Source organism: Dasypus novemcinctus, chromosome 2, assembly GCF_030445035.2.
Source record: "Dasypus novemcinctus isolate mDasNov1 chromosome 2, mDasNov1.1.hap2, whole genome shotgun sequence".
Lineage (NCBI taxonomy): Eukaryota > Metazoa > Chordata > Mammalia > Cingulata > Dasypodidae > Dasypus > Dasypus novemcinctus.
Genome location: NC_080674.1, coordinates 11,727,391 through 11,743,568, shown reverse-complemented (window position 1 = coordinate 11,743,568; position 16,178 = coordinate 11,727,391). Strand labels below are relative to the sequence as shown.

The 16,178-nt window shown below is 40.2% G+C and overlaps 1 protein-coding gene and 1 non-coding gene across 5 annotated transcripts in view; one reads left to right on the top strand and one right to left on the bottom strand.

The window, feature by feature from the left end:
* The window catches only part of CTNND2 (catenin delta 2), a 1,007,180-nt gene that overhangs the window by 227,070 nt on the left and 763,932 nt on the right, over positions 1 to 16,178 (top strand). The gene's annotated exons all lie outside the window — the stretch shown is intronic.
* Positions 8,662 to 8,768, bottom strand: LOC111764580 (small nucleolar RNA U13). The gene has a single exon (XR_002797161.1). It is a non-coding gene; the product is annotated as a small nucleolar RNA U13 (small nucleolar RNA).

Here is a 16,178-nt window from a genome sequence, read left to right as displayed (position 1 = left end):
TCCTGGCCTGCTGTGTTTTACTGCCATGATTCAGAGCACTCCAATGGAAAAGGTTCCAGGTTTTTGCAGTGGTTGTTTTAGTCTTTGTATGTATGTGTGTGTGTTTTGGAGGCAGGGAGCTTAAAATAACACACATTTATTATGTCACAGTTTTCATGGTTCAGGAGCCAGGCACAGTTTAACTGAATTCTCTGCTTTTGCTCCCACAAGACTGCAGTCAAGATTTTGTCTGGGTTGTCTCTCCTATGGAGGCTCAGTTGGGGAAGAACCCACTTCAGGCTCTCAGAAGTTGTTGGCAGAACTCGTTTTCTTACACCTGTAAGTCTGAGTGCCCTGGCAACTTGCTGGATGGATGCTGGAGGCTTCCCTTACCTCTGAGAGGTGATTCCTAGGGGATACCCCACAGTCACTGGCCATGTGGGATTTCCCCCTCTGGCCATATACTCCATATAGCAGCAGGGAGAGTCCCCAGAGCCTGCTAGCAAAGCAGTCTTACATAACATAGCGTAGTAGTCCCGCACCCCATCACTTTTGGCATATTCTGTCTGTCAGAAGCAAGGCACAGACTCCATCCACATTTAAGGAGCAGGCAGGCTTATGCAAAGGTGAGGACAGCAGGGAGCAGGGGCGGGGCGGGGGGGAGCCAGTCTAGAGGCTGTCTGCCATGGTTGGGGGGAGCTTATGGGGGCTGGTAATATGGGGCATTCATGGCATGGTGGTGTGAGCGGGGAGAAGTGGGATTGGGAACTGGGTTATGGCCAAGGAAGTGCTCAGTATGTGAGGATAAGGGTTTGGTAGAATGTGGGAAGTGTAAAGGTTCAAGTCTGAGACAGCATTTCATTGCTTTCTGCACAGGTGTCTACTCCATCAGTAGATAGCTCACACTCAGTTTTTAAAATGATTATTTCAAAAGAATCAAAATGTGCCCATTTATATAAAGGAAAAGGTAGAAATTTCACATCCCCCTTTTGCTCATGACTCAGGGGTCTATAGTTCATCCTTTCAGATGTATCATCCCAGAGATTATTTTCTGTATATGCCTATTATATGTATATTTTATGTGCATGAGATACTGCTATTTGTACTGCTTTGCAACTGATTGAACTATTTCTCTCATCGGGCTTCTGCTGCTTCTACTTTCCATGACTTTCATTCATTCTTTTGCTAATAATGATTCTTGCCATGTTCTTTAAATAATAGTCTAGCTCTTGATTTGCTCAAGAATGGAGTTGTTTGGGGGAGTAATGGAGGATGGCCTACTGCTTAGGTAAATTCTGTTTCTCCACAGGCAATCTGTCACATCCTTTGGGTTGGAGCCAGTCAGCCTGGCAGAGGGGTCAGCATGGTATTTTCCTCTTGCAGGCATTTTGATGGGCTCTTTGGATGTGATTTATCGCTGCCACATTGACACATGTCAGTTCTTCCACTGCTTGTGGCTATTTTTTTCTCCACCATCCCCCCCCACACACACACAGTTCATGTCCATACAGTTTCCCTAGTTTTTCAGGAAATGGATCATTTATTGAAACCCTCAGGATTTTCTCATTTAATTCCAGAGAAATCTGCAAGCTGCTGAGTTCTGGAGGGAGGCACATTAGCTTTCTGTATCTTTAGTTGGGTTTTACTGGGCTTGCGTTTGTATTGTAAATGTTTGCCCTTTTTATTATATGAGATTATATTAATTATTTTCCTTCATTTTAGTGTGTTTCTGGGAAGGGGGCCAACTAAATATACTTTACTTAGCCAGCTTTTTTCCTTTTCTCAACTCTGAGCCACAACCAAACTGCTACAGCTGTATCATAAGTAGGCTGGACAAGAGAGCAGGTGTAGCTCAGTGGGTGAGTGCCTGTTTCACATGTACCAGATCCCGGTATCTCCAAAAAAAAATACATACACAGAGGCTGGTAAAGGAAGAACCTGAACATATATTCCTTTCATTGTGAGTGTAAGTGCATTTGTCTTAATATGGATGAAAAAAGGTTAGGATGCATCTGTTAGAACCAACATCAACGGGTTGCTCTAGGGCCAACACATTTACTTCTAAACCCAGGTGAGCTCCACTAATGTTTGCTCTCATGTGCAAACCAGACCTCAAGTTGCTTCCCTGGTGCTCAGGGCTTGGGTGCAGGAGCTCTCATGGGTCTGACTTGCCTTCAGTACTTTACTATGTAGAACTTTAAAAGAATCCTCTTGTATTTGAGGGATTTTCCTGGAATCTTAAAATACCATATAGTGTCTTAACAATGTGTGCTGAAATCCTTAGGCAAAGTATAATTTCTCCACAATCCTAAAATTTTTGCTTCTTTCATAGAAAAGAAAAAGGTAAATGATTTTGGAAGGAAAATTTTGAACATGCTGTTTTAATAGCATTCGCCGGAGAACTAGACATGATGAAACTCCTTTGAAATTAATTATCTAGGAAACCATGGTAGCGCTCATCCTATCAATCTTGTTAGGGCCTGACCCCAAAGGACCACCTGCAAAGGTGCAAAGATAGCTCAGACTTCCGAACAATCCAGTGCAAGGCCTTTGCTGACATTCACTACATGAAGATTAATTAAGAAGCTGCCTCAGAATACAGATGCTTCCCTAATGAGAACTGAAGTGCCACATGCCATTTTTCACTTAGATCAAGAAACAGATGAGAGAGAGTAGCAGATGGATAACTTTGCCATGGGTTTGATGGATATTTGAGTGAGCGCCTCTCAGTTCCCCCTTGATGGAGTGGTTCTTGGTCATGGCAGCCCTAGAAAACTAAGACGCCATGCTTTATTGTAACACTGAAGTGTCCACGCATCAGGGAAGTTGTTTACTAAAGCTGGCTGGACCAGGTACCCAACCTTTCCTTCACGGTAAGTGGGGAGCTTGGTTCTCTGGCCAAGTATGGGGTGCTGGGAACCAGGATTGTTTGCATCTACAGAGAGAAGAGTAAGGGGAAGAGGAAGAAAGCATCCCAGGAAGAGATTCAGTGCCTCTGAGCAGAGAGGGAAACTGCATTAACAACCTCTGTGGTTTGAAGAAGGCCAGGTTGCAGCTTCCAGCTGTGAAAGGATTGAATTCACTGCATGGCAGGCCAGCCAGAGGAGGGCTTCCTCTAAGAGTTCACCCCCCAAAACCGATGCCACAGTCCTTGACCTCTGCAGAGGGGATTTGTGAGGATAAAAGTTACCTGTCATTACATTGGGTGAGTGGGAGGTAGAGTAGAAGAAGATGGTGGTGGTAGATAGAAGCTTGAATTGATGTGGAAAACAAAGAGAAAAACTGGGTCAAGGAGCATGACTCATCTTAAATGCAAATTACGTGTCGGAAATTCAATCAGTACACGGGGTATCTTGGCAAGAAACGTAGTAAAGTGAGCACCCTTGTTACTTGCTTAATGTGGTCCATGCAACACTTTGGTCATGAGTTGGATAAACTGGATTGTAGATGTGGGCTCAGAACTTGTCTTAAGTGTCCATCAGAACAGGAAAATAATTTAGAAGCTATAATCAGATATCAAAAGGATTGCTAACTCTATCAATTATCCATTGCCACAATAATTGTGGCATTGTATTGTTACACATCACTGTGTAACAAATGATGACAAAAACTTCAGTAGCATGACAACGAGTATTGACTGCTCACAGGAATGGGATGGTGTTAGGGATTGGATCGCACCCACTTCTAAAGACCGTTCCAGTTTTCATCTGCATTCCTGGGTGTGTGAGCCCCTTTGTAAAGAGGAGCTCTGAAGATGTTATAATTAGGTGTGCTGTGGGCTCATCTGTAAGTAGGGTCTCTGAAGATCCTATTTAGATGAGGCCAAATTGAATCAGGGTGGGCCCTAATCCTATGCCTTGAGTCCTCGTAAGCAAAGGAAATCTGGATGCTGTCAGTCCGTAGAAACCAGAAGTCAGGGGAAATGAGGGGGCTGACACAAGGAGGAGAGGGGTGGCCAAGAGAGGATTACTGGAAGGCTGCAGACTCTGGGAGAAAGTAAGAGCCCTACGCAATGCCTTGCTGTTGCCCTTCTGGCCTCTGAAACAGTGAGACAGTGTTCCTGTTCTTTATGTCAACCCTTGTGTTGTATTTCTCATCATAGTCCTGGCAAAGAAAGATGGGCAGATGGTCAGCTAGGCAGTTCTGCTGAGTTTGGCTGGACTAGCTCCTGTGTCTAGGATCAGCTGGATGTCAGCTGGGGAAACTGGGTACTCAGGGCTTCTCCCCATATCTCTTTCTCCAGTAGGCTAACCCGGCATATCCTCAATAACGGTGGAGGCATGAGAGAGGACAGACCCAGCTGGGCAGCTGCTTTTGAAGCCTTTGCTGCTGCCATGTTTGCTAACAGCCCATTGACTATAGCAAGTTACACGGCACAGCCTAGAATCAGAGTGGAAGGCTGCTGAAAAATGCATTCTTGTTAAAGTCTTATTGAGTCAAGCCACTATGATTTTGGAGGTGTTTGGCAAGCCTAGCTTGCCTGAATTGTTAATATTTTCTTAGCATTATTTTCATGTCCAAAGATACAAAAATTAATACGAGTTAATATATTTATTGTCATGCCTTTTCCAGGACTTTCAAGTGAAAATCTGTACTTATCCTTTAGGGAGCTTGCATAAAGGAGTATTTCATAGTATACCATGCTTTCATTCTTGTATGCATGCATAGGTACGTTCTTTCTGATTTTTAATACATAGACTACATTATTATAGTAAATGAAAGGAGTTGTGTCATCCATCCATACATTTTCATCTCACATAAAATTGCAAATGAAATCCATCTATGAAATTCTCATAATTCCAGCAGTTTGGCTCAAAATAAAATAAACACAAACACAGAGTGTGTAGAAATTCATTTAGAGGTTTGTGCAGTCAGTTTGTGCATGATGATGGCAGTTGACTGCATTTTATGTTACCATTAGCTGTCAGTTCAATTCTGTTGAACTTATTTTATTTATTCTTCACACCCATTTTCCCAGCACCTTCTGCTGGCATTCCCCGTGTCTGTCCAGCAGACTGGCTGGAGTGCACACATTCCCCCGACATCCAGTGATGCACTTCTCTGCATGGAAGCTTCCTAGCTGATGGGATAGAGTGGGGCTCCTTTTAGAGAGAATCCCCTGCAGGGCCTCTGCCTATCAAAGCAGAAATGGACACTCAAAAGGCATATAAATATAGTCAAATAAAGAGGAAAAACTCCCCACTTACGTGCTATCACTAACTTAAAAGTCCCTCTTCATTTTGAATGACAAATCCCTACTTATGCGCTATTACTGAATTAAAAGTCACAATTCATTTTGTATCATTGACAATTCAATGATACATCATAGCATATTATTCTTTAGGGAACGGTCTCAGAGCCAATTATAGAATATTTAACCAAAATGAGCATCTGCTTAATAAAACAACTGCCATCCGATTATGTAGGATATCAGCAAAGCAAAGATAATCTTTTCAGACTAATGTTGAATTAGCATAGATTTTCTGTTCACTTCTTAATCATTCCCTCAACAAAATCTCTACATTTTAACTCGAATCCTAACATTTCGGATAGTTCATTGGTTTTAAAAGGCTTCTCTTTCTCTGTCGCTCAGTTGTTCAATCAGGCTCTTCTTTCAGGGTCTCATCTCTTTCTTTCTTTTTCTTTTTTTTTTTTTTTAATTTTTTTATTTTTTATTGACTTTGTAATAATATTACATTAAAAATATATATGTGAGGTCCCATTCAACCCCACCCCCCCACCTCCCCCTCCCCCCCCCCCAACAACACTCGTTCCCATCATCATGACACATCCATTGGATTTGGTAAGTACATCTTTGGGCACCTCTGCACCTCATATACATTGGTTCACATCATGGCCCATACTCTCCTCTATTCCATCATGTAGGCCCTGTGAGGATTTACAATGTCCGGTGATTACCTCTGAAGCACCATCCAGGGCAGCTCCATGTCCCGAAGACGCCTCCACCTCTCATCTCTTCCTGCCTTTCCCCATACCCTTTGTCCATTATGTCCACTTTTCCCAATCCAATGCCACCTCTTCTATGTGGACACTGGATTGGTTGTGTCCATTGCACCTTTATGTCAAGAGGAGGCTCAGATTCCACCTGGATGCTGGATGCAATCCTCCCATTTTCAGTTGTAATCACTCTAGGCTCCATGGTGTGGTGGTTGTCCTTCTTCACCTCCATCTTAGCTGAGTGTGGTAAGTCCAATAAATCAGATTGTAGGTGCTGGAGTCTGTTGAGGCTCAGGATCTGGCTATCACATTGTCAGTCCAGAGATTCAAATCCCCTAAATATATCTTAAACCCCAACATTAACTGCACCTCCAGCACATTAGCATGAAAGTCTTATGAAGGGAGATCCCATCTGAGTCCAGATTCATCACACATAAACACCATTTCCAAAGAGGGGCCATCTGCCCTGGTAGTTAACCCCATCGGCCATGACCATAACTCCCATGGGTCTCTTTAGCCCTCAAAGGAACCAATATCTGGGGGTTGTATCTGCTTTATCTGTCTCTCTGACTCTGCTCAGTTGTGCATGAGGGCAAACCTTCTGCCAGCCTCCAGACTCTTTTTTAGAAACTCGTTGCCATATAAACTCATTTCTCCTTTCCATTTCCCCCTTACTTTAGGTCAAACAGCATTTTAAAGTCATGGTATTTTATGTAGACATGGATATTCTGCTGATCCGCATTGAACCTTCCGTATAAGGTCATTTTCCAGTTGCATCATCAGTTGGTAGTTGATAGTGGTCCCTCGTTGCCAGGGAGGCTCATCCCCGGGTGTCATGTCCCACGCTGGGGGGAAGGCATTGCATTTACATGCTGAGTTTGGCTTCGTCATCTCTTTCTTTCTTCAGCTTCCTGTTACCCCTGCTTTTTCAGAAATGCACTGACACCTGAAAGTATTCCCTCTAGAATAGTCTTCTACCCAGATGATGTCTCTGTTGACCGTTGACTTCAGGGAGTGGACAGATAGTGAAATGATGCCAGTTCAAGGGGATGACATAAAATACACTGCACAGTCCAGGCTGAGCTCACACTTGTAAATCTCCACCTGGCCTTTATGTAATTTTTCACTGTACAGACATGTTACAAACTTAAAAAAACTGAAAAGATATTTGGTTGTTTAAGACATTTATCCCACCGTAATCTGTCAGCTCTAAAAGTCAGGTACACTCACCTTCAAAAATTAAATTTTTTAGTCAAAAAGTAATTTTAAGTAGATCTTATATAAACGCCTGCATGCATATGAAAGCCAAACATAGAAGTGATTTGCCAAAAGCCACTAAGATGATTAAAATCGAGGTTCTGCAAAGCACCCACTCTCTTTGCTAGAAAAGAATAAGACTGGACAGAGAGGAAACTCACCCTCTGGGGATGCAAATAATTTATATTCTGGTGCATTTTACTTATTTCTTCTTAACCTTTATAATTTATAAATTCCTTAAAAACTAATTTAAAATGCTTAGGACAGGGCCAATGGCACACTGAAATAGTGTATTTTGACAAGAAGTTCGTGTACTAATGTTCGCATTTAGTTCTCTGCCTTGGCAACAGAGGTAAAGAGATGGCAATACGGGGAAGGAGGAGTGGGCAGAAGTATCACTGGGCTCCTCTTTTTCTCCCAGTCCTTTAAACCTTCATTTCTTCTTGGTTCTTTTCTCACTCTCACACTGTATCCCTGAGAAATGTTATTTAAAGTTCCTCCCTTTTTTTCCCTGATGTGTCGAAAACGGACACGGTTTGGCCAGGTGCACTCTTTGACGAGTTGGCCTTTTCCATTCCAACGCTCCGTGGTTATTTCAGGTCCCACAGCCACCTGAGACTCAGCATACCCGAACGCCTCCCATTCCCCCTCTCCCAGCCTTCTCCTCCTTTGCTTGCCTCGCTTCAGATCATCACATGACGCCATTTTCTCACAGTTGCCCAAGGAGGGCCATGTGGCACTCCTCCTGCCTTGCGCACAGCTAACTACTTACCCAGCCCTGATTCTTCCCTTGTACCCCTTTGCCATCAGCTCCTCTCCACGGCCACCACCACTTTGCTCAGCTTCTGTGGCACCCAGAATGGTCTCCTGACCTCATCTCTGACTTACTCCAACCTAACCATTCAAAAGTAGAACGATGTTTCCCGTCTATAAACTCGAACCTATTGCCCCAGTGCTTAATCTTGTGATTGGGTGTGACATTCTTATTCTGTCTGTAGTCACTTGATAAATATTGATGAATTTGGGGCAGTTTTCTCTATGGAAATGTATACTCTAATCAAATATATATATTTAATATATATACATATATGTATATGGACACATTTAATATATTTATAACTAAAATATAAATATATAATGTAAATATTTTAAAATAAAAAATGCATAAAATGGATATGTGATTCATTGTATTACAATACATATATTTAATATATGCATTAATCAAATACATATGTAATTAATAAAACAAACTTTAATTTTTAATAATAACAGAAAATGGTTAGGGCAATAGAAAAGGAAAGGAAATGTGACTTGCTTTTAATTATGTTTCAATAATTATAGTTTAGAAAATAAATTCTCTAAATTCTCACTTTTTCAAAAATAAATATCTGCATAGTAGATTAGACTTCTTACTTTAAACCTTGTTTTGATACTAGCTCCTTTGCCTTTGTAACATATTTTTTTTTGCATCAGGGAGCTAATGTGCCAACGTTGTCATAACAAGGTTTGAGGGAGACAGATTTCACACAAACGCGTGAATACCCATTCGTCACACTCATGAACCACAAAAGGATCACCCTTCATGACATTTTAAATGAAATTAGGTATAGCTCAATTGGATAAAAAAGGAAAATTTCTTCATGTTAAAATTCAATCTCTAATCCATCCCCAGTGCTCCGCAGAGAGGTGTAAACTCAAAACAAAAAGGAAGTGCTTAATTAATTCAGGATAATATGTTGCATTAATATGAATGATGCAATTATTTATCCTCAGCATCCAGTCAATTTCCTGGAGGGTTAGGTTGGAGAGCCTGGTGTGGGAACTTTTGAAGTCTGAAGTGGGCTAAGTCAGTTTCTCTCTCTCTACGGCATTTACCCTGGTCTAAGACACCATTGATTGGAAGCTTCCAGAGTCCCTAGCTAGTCTAGTCTCCTATTCTATTCTGTTGCCCCTCCCCAGTCCCCATTATCCAATTTCTACACAGCAAGCGGAGTGCTTTTAAAAAATTAAAATCGGATCTGTAACCCTCCCATTTAAATTCTGCAATGGTTTGCCTTCCTTGGAAACGCCCACCCATAGCCTGTGATGCAACCTTACCAGCCTCCTTTCCATTCCAGGATGGGGGAAGCCTGGACCTGTTTTAGGATTGGCCTCGCTCTGTTTGGAATGCCTGCCATTTGCATGGTTCACTCCTTCCTATTCTTCAAGCTGCCCCTTAAATAATCTGTTTAAAGAATCTGCTTAAAACAGTGCTTCCCTGATGGCCCTACGGGAGTAACCCCCACCCTAATGTCACCCACCCCATCTGAACTGCAGTGCTCAAGAGCACAGAGTCCACCCCCAATTATCTGGAGACAAAGCCAAACCCACCACTTTAAGCTCTTATTACTTAAAGAGGTTGTTCAATTTTTCTTTGCCTGTTTCCTTATCCAGAAACTGGAGATAGTAGTACCTACCTCATGAAGGTAGGGTTTTGATGGCTTGATATATGTCATGCTGAGCACATAGAAAGTCCTGTATTAGCTGTTTATATTGTACATTGCTGTTGACTAACAAGAGTCTTTTTATGCATTTTAGTTGCTTATTTTTTTTAATTTCCCCTCTGCAATCACAATGTATGAGCAAAGCCTAGTATTGCCTTTTTGCACTCCTGTAACTCCAACTAGGAACTCAGCACATATTCTATGAAGGAACTGTAGACTGAAACCAAGCTGGGTTATGAATGAAACTAAACCAGATATGGTAGACCCAACTCTTTATTTTTTTTCTTTCTTTCTTTTTGGCAGACAATGGGACAGTGTGTTTAAATGTTTAGAGTTAGGTGAGGCTTAGCATCTCCCCAGCAACCTCTATGTAATAGGTAGTGAAAGCAGTTCTCAGACACAATTTTGTCTTAAGTACAGATGTTTATATGGCAAACAGTTATCATCAAGCTGGCATAAAACAGTTCATTTTAACTGCTCTGTGAGACCAATTAAAGTCTTTTGAGGCAGGGCTGATCTTTAGCTATTAGGTACTAGTTAAATACTAGTTTTCCATACTAGTTGGTGCATAATTACAGTTGGGGTTCCCATAAGTGCCTCTGACTTCCCTGAGGATCTGTAGGAACTCAACTTGAACCTCAACCCCAAAGTGTTAAAACCAGCCTCCGAATACCACTCATTTCCACAGGGAGAGCTCTTGTCTAGGATCGGTTTTGCTAACCAGCCACCGATGTCATCCATGAAAACTCATTCTAATGCACGCTTTAAAATTTATCTGCTTTTGGTCAAATATAAAGATAGCTGGAACTCTGCAGGGAAGGGTTCTGCAAAACTGTAGGCTGTGGGACAAACCAGTCTGCTGCCTCTTTCTATGGCCTATGAACTAAGAATGATGTTTACAGGTTTAAGTGATTGGGGGAAGAAATCAAGGGAACGTCATATTCCAGGGCATATGAAAATTATATGAACTTCACATTTTCGTGTCCATAAATGAAGTTTGATTGGGACGCTTACCCATTGTGCCTTACTGCTTTGTTGTTGCCCTGGCAGTGACAGGGAGCATGCCACCCGCAGAGCCAAAAATATTTACTGTTAGGTACTTTATAGAGAGAGATTTCTGACCCCTGGCTTAAACTAACACATGAGCAATATCACACTCTCCTTGCTAAATATTTTAGAGTAAATTTTTACAGCATTATAAATTATTTGCAATATATGAGGCAAATGTTGAAATAATTCATCCACTACAGGTCATTTGAAATGTTTTTAAAGACTGCTTAATGGTACTGGAAAATATTCATTATGTGTTAAGTGATAGAAAACAATTTTAATATTTAATATATGTATATATGTAATATTCCATATATTTATCGCAGAAAGGAAATTGGCCACATGAAGGGTTTGTGGGTAGTATGTTTTGCATTTCCATTCTTATTGCCTAATAATCATGTATCAGGTTTAAAGTAAAAAGACTATATATAATACTATAAAACATTAAACATACTAATGCCAATAAGTGAAAGGAAGATTGCAGAGTTCTCAGCAGTGAAGTAAAGATGAATATGCTGTTACTATGAAATAAAAATATTCCATATCTCCTCAAATGGTAGAAAAGCATTGTTACAGTACATACAGTACAGTACAGGAAAACATCTCGGAATAGCTATTTATCCATTCTGTTAGGCAAGAGGAAAAGAGAAGTGTTGGGGCATGCTGTCCCTATTTCTTACTGATTCTAGATAGACTAATTCAACTCTGAGTTTCAATAGCATGAAAAGTCCTAAACCACATTCAGGACAAAACCAGTCAAGACAAACAAATATTTTCCCCTCCGTGCTTGCCACTGAACAATAGATTGCATAGATTCTGACAGGGTATTAATTTCCTCTAAGGCCAGTTGCTAGATAATGTGTCTTGACACAATCAGTGATGTGACAGGATTGAACCCTCATTTTTAAAAAAGGCTACATAAACCAACTTTTCATTGCATTGTTGATCTTTTTCCAGGCTGTTCTTCCTGATTATAACCTCTTATAATTCCTGAGTGAAACTACTGATTGTTTGCTTTTTGTTTATTCAACCTCATCTAACATATTTCCGTTTCTTCTTACTCCTTACTTCATAAAGTACTTCTTCCCACCTTGGTTAAAGTCTTTACTATGAAATTCTGTGTACAGTACATTTTTGGATGATTGCTCTTTTGAGGTGAAAAGTTGTGGGATTCTTAGTCATATCATATATTTAGTCTTCAGTTGGACAAGGCATTACTAACAGAGGAAGGGAGAAGAGAGGAGAGGATAGCATTTAGAAGTAGAACGTGCAGTCCTCATATAAGCATGTATATTCACTGTTAAGTATAATATGTTGAGACTGGTACTTAAGCTTAAGGAAAATTGTTGAATTAAGTATTGATAATAATTGCTAATTCATTTAACAAATATTTATTGAACACTTCTATATGCCAAGCATATCAAAGGAACAAATTGCTTGTCCTCATTGAGATTGCGTTACAGTTCAGTTACTGATTTCTCAATGGTCAGTGTTAAACATTTGACATGTGTCCTAGAATCCTTTCCAAAATGCTGTGAAACAGGTACTTTTGGCCCAGTTTTAAAGGTAAAGAAGCAGTGATTCATATAATTTAGTTAATTTCCCCAAGATAAAATATAATGTCCTAAAAAACTTAGTTTCAAACACAGGTTGATCTGAATCTAAAGTCTGTGCTCTTTAATGTTCTTGTTTTATAATTGTCTGCACTGATATACTGACAACATAGGCGTGGAGAAATACTTCCTGAGTATTTAAATGTCATTTAATAAGTGCTATAGAAGAGCAGTTCCTCAGGTTCAATCATTCGGTGAATATTAAATTGGAGATCTAATTTAAAGCTGTGTTCCATAGATACTTTTTGTTGTTGTTCCATAGATTCTTTATCCTCTTGCTCTTCTTTGGAAATTGGAGTAATTTTTATAACTATTGTTGGTTTCTGGGGGCTGAGAATTTACATATGGCAGTATAGGAAAACCCATACATTTTTTTGGATTAAACTTTGACAAGTAATGGAGATATTTACTGAAAGTTTGGGAGGATGAGAAGACATTGCATCAAACATCACACAGTTAAACTTTCTAAAAATCATTTTTAAACTCTCCGTAGTTTCCCAAATTTCACTAATTATTTGGGTAGCAGTATCTTCTCTCTCACTTGCCCCCCCCCCCCCCACTCCCCCGGCAACTCCTGGGCCAATCCAGCTGCTCTGGACTCTCTTCATTGCTTTATAACCTATTGCCACATTGGGTTTGTTGTCTACACAGTAAGATAAATGTTAGCCAAGGAGATTACGGCAAAGTCTGATAGGCTGGAAAGCTGATATCATTGTATCCCTGGATAGTTTCATTTAAATCACACTAAACATTACAAATACTTTTCCAGTTTGAATTAATAGCTTTTTATATTGGCTTAAACTAAGACTCTTCTGAAGCTGACATTATGTTGGGATTCACTTTACGGGAAGTTTTGGATCACAGAGTGGTTCAACAATGGCAGCGTAGGAATACTGATATGGGATGTTATTGACAAGATATATATGGTTGACAGGGAGTTATACAGGGCATATGCCCAGGGTATATGATAATGTCTATATATACTCATAGTGTAAACAATTAAAAACAACAGCTGGGGGGGTACTGGGCTCCTGGCCGGGGGGTCACTGTTGTGGGCCCTGGGAGAGCAGCGGCAATCCTCCAGGTGCAACGGCAAGAACCAGGCAGGAAGGAGGGCCCGACAGTGGGCTCTTGATACTAATGGCTACACTTTTGAGCCTATGCACCTGCAGTAAGAACAAGGCCTAGAGTAGCATTGTGCCTGGGGGTTTCCTCCTGACAGCCTTCATGTTACTCAAATGTCGCCACTCTCACAGCCAAACTCAGCGTGTAGATGCGATGCATTCCCCCCAGCGTGGGACACGACACCTGGGGATGAGCCTCCCTGGCACCGAGGGATCACTACCACTTACCAGCTGAAGAAGCAACTAGAAAATGACCTTGAATTAAAGATTCAATGCGGAACAGCAGAATATACCTGTCTACATATAATAACATGACTTCGGGAAGTGGTTTGACCTAATGTAAGGGGGAAATGGAAAGGAGAAATGAGATTATAAGGCTGTGAGTCTCTAAAAAAGAGTCTGGAGGTTGTCAGAAGGAATACCCCTATGTACAACTGAACAGAGTCTAAGAGACAGATAAGGTAGATACAACCCCAGGTATTGGTTCTTTTGAGGGATAAAGAGACCCACGGGTTCTATGGTCATGGCAGAAGGGGTTCACTGCCATGACAGATGGCCCTTCTTTGGAGCTGGTGTTTCTGCGTGATGGAATTGGACTCAGAGGGGATCTCTTTTCACAAGACTTGTATGCTACTTTATTGGAATTGTAGTTGGTGCTGGGTTTAAGATATATGTAGGGGATTTGAATCTCTGGACTGATAATATGACACCCAGGCCCAGAGCCTCAACAGAGTTCAGCTCCTACACTTTGATTTATTGGACTTACTCCACTCAGCTAACATGGAGTTGAAGAAGGTCAACCACCACAACATGGAGCCTAGAGTGTCTACAACTAGAAGCGGGAAGAGTGCATCCGGTACCCATGTGGAATCTAAGCCCTCACTTGACATGGGTGTGCAATGGACACAACCAATCCAATGTCCACAGAGAAAATGTGGAATGGGTGTGGGAAGGGTAGCTATGGTGGCTGCTGGGTGTGGGGAACGGGAGGAAGAGATGAGATGTGGAGGCGTTTTCGGGACGTGGAGTTGTCCTGGATAGTGCTTCACGGACAATTACGGGACATTGTAGATCCCCCCAGGGCCCACTGGATGGAACGTGAGAGAGTCTGGGCTATGATGTGGACCATTGACTATGGGGTGCAGTGATGCTCAGAGATGAACTTACCAGGTGCAATGGATGTGTCATGATGATGGGAGAGAGTGTTGCTGTGGGGAGAGTGGGGGGTGGGGGCAGTGGGGTTGAATGGGACCTCATATTTTTTTTTAATGTAATTAAAAAATAATAATAAATAAATAATTTAAAAAAAATCATATTCCCTTACTTTAAAATTTATTAAATTTTTGCTGGAATTTTTAGAAAACAAGAAATGTAAAAGGAAGAAAATGATATTCTCCAATAATTACATGGTCAGAATTAACCAGGATTAAAACTCAAAAATATGTTACCACCACGTTTCCATATTATTAAATATTCCTCTACAATAATATAGTGTTTTAATGATTGTACTATCTTTTATTCATTTATTCAGAAAGATATATTTATGGAACAACTGTTATGTGCTTTGACACATAGGGTGTTTTTGACATAATACGTAGAGTAAATCTTTTATAATCAAAGTTTCAACCATATATTTTATACTTTGTGATTTTATTATTAGCTATCTAAACTTAAGATTTTAGGGAACAAATTATATGAAAATGTTAGCACAGCATGGGGAAAGGTCACTAAGTATGTTTTTACGTCTCATTACATAATTAGAAATAGAATGTATTTTTTTATTTCTTTATTATATATTTATGGTTTCCTTGTAAAAACAATAATCAAAATAGGTTCAAAAATGTATACCTTTATAGTGAAAGTCATTTTTCAAAACATTGATGCTTCTATTGAGTATTTATATGTCCAGGAATACTATAATTTTCATTATGCACAGTAAATACCACATTCTATGATATCTAGTGAAACACATAATTTCTTTCAAGATATTTGCTTCATTCATATTCTATTATCCTTACCTTGTGGAGACTTACCATCTGATGGGTAAAAAAATAAAAAATGTGCAGGTGTCCTGGTCAAAGTCATTACATGCAGTTAATTAAAATTTTACTTTGTCCTTTCCACTGTTTTTATGTTAGTATGCTATGATTTTTCTAAATGGAGTTATTTATTTTATATAAACCCATAGTGCATATAAGTAATGTTTTATAGCATAATTATAAAAGATGAGCTTTAAAAATTTTTATTGTATATCTACGTATCATATATATAGTAAAATTTCCCATTTTTAGCCATTTAATTGTACAATTCAATGGCATTAGTTAAATTCACAGTGTTGTCCAAACATTACCACTATTTCAAAAAAATGTTTCCTTGCCCCAAGTAGAAACCCTGTACCCATTAAGCCAAAAGTTCCCATTCCCATCTCTCTCAGCTCATGGTAACCTCTAATCTGCTTTCTGCTCTGTGAACGTGCCTATTCTAGATATTTCATATAAGTGGAATCATTGTATTTGTCCCTCTGTGTCTGGCTTAATTAACTTAGCATGATGTCTTCAGGGGCCACCATGCTGAAGCATGGATCAGATCTTTAATCCTTTTTATGGCTAATATCCATTGTATGTATAGACCATATTTTGTTCATCCATGCATCTGTTGATGAACACTTGGGTGGTTTCCACCTTTTTGCTATTGTAAATACTGTTGCTATAAAC